The 933-nt window shown below is 38.7% G+C and overlaps 1 non-coding gene across 1 annotated transcript; it reads left to right on the forward strand.

The window, feature by feature from the left end:
- The first annotated feature begins 478 nt into the window (after window positions 1-478).
- Window positions 479-584, forward strand: LOC121968888. Its single transcript, XR_006108406.1, has one exon. It is a non-coding gene; the product is annotated as a small nucleolar RNA R71 (small nucleolar RNA).
- The last annotated feature ends 349 nt before the right edge of the window (window positions 585-933 follow it).

Consider the following 933-nt stretch of genomic DNA (forward strand, 5'->3'; position numbering starts at 1 on the left):
CTTCCATCCAGGGTTATAAGTATTTGAGTATGGGTTGTTCTGCCTTTGATTGTAACTCATGATTGCATCACATTGTTCCAGTTGATTGATTTGTGCAGTGATAGCTCCCAATGGACATGAGTCATTTGAGTGCTCTGAACTCCCACATACTTCACAAGATGTACTAATAGCATTGACCATATTAGCACTAGTCCCCATATTCTCAAATTTCTTTGTAAGAGCGTCCAATTTTGCAGACAAAAGAGTGACCGCATCTACATCAAACTTCCCTGATGCTTTAATTGTTGGGTTTACAGAAGAATAGCCACCACTTCTTTCATTTGCCCATTGATGATGATTTTGTGCTACACTGTCAATAATTTCTTCAGCTTCATCTAAACTTTTATTCATAAGTGCCCCTCCAGCAGCTGAATCAAGGGACACTTTGGTATGATAGTTGATACCATTATAAAAAGTGTGCAACACTAACCATCTTTCCAACCCATGATGTGGGCATTGTCTGAGCATACTATTATATCTATCCCATGCTTCAAAAAGAGATTCTGAGTCAGTTTGCTTGAAGCTTGCAATTAAATTCCTCATATGAGCTGTTTTGCTTGGTGGATAGAATTTATCAAGAAACTGTTGCTCACATTGCTCCCAAGTGGTGATGCTATTAGGGGCCAAAGAATTCAGCCATTGCTTTGCCCTATCTCTTAAAGAAAACCCAAATAATAATAATCTAACTGCTTCTGAAGGAACTCCATTCATTTTCATGGTACCACATATTTCATAAAAGACCTCTAAGTGTTGATTGGGGTCTTCATGAGGTCCTCCACCAAATTGGTTCTGCTGCACCATAGATATAATTGCGGGTTTGATCTCAAAGTTATTAGCTTCCACTGAAGGTCTTGAAATACTAGATCGAAAACCTCTTGCATAAGGTGTTGCATA

Source organism: Zingiber officinale, chromosome 3B, assembly GCF_018446385.1.
Source record: "Zingiber officinale cultivar Zhangliang chromosome 3B, Zo_v1.1, whole genome shotgun sequence".
NCBI classification, from domain to species: domain Eukaryota; kingdom Viridiplantae; phylum Streptophyta; class Magnoliopsida; order Zingiberales; family Zingiberaceae; genus Zingiber; species Zingiber officinale.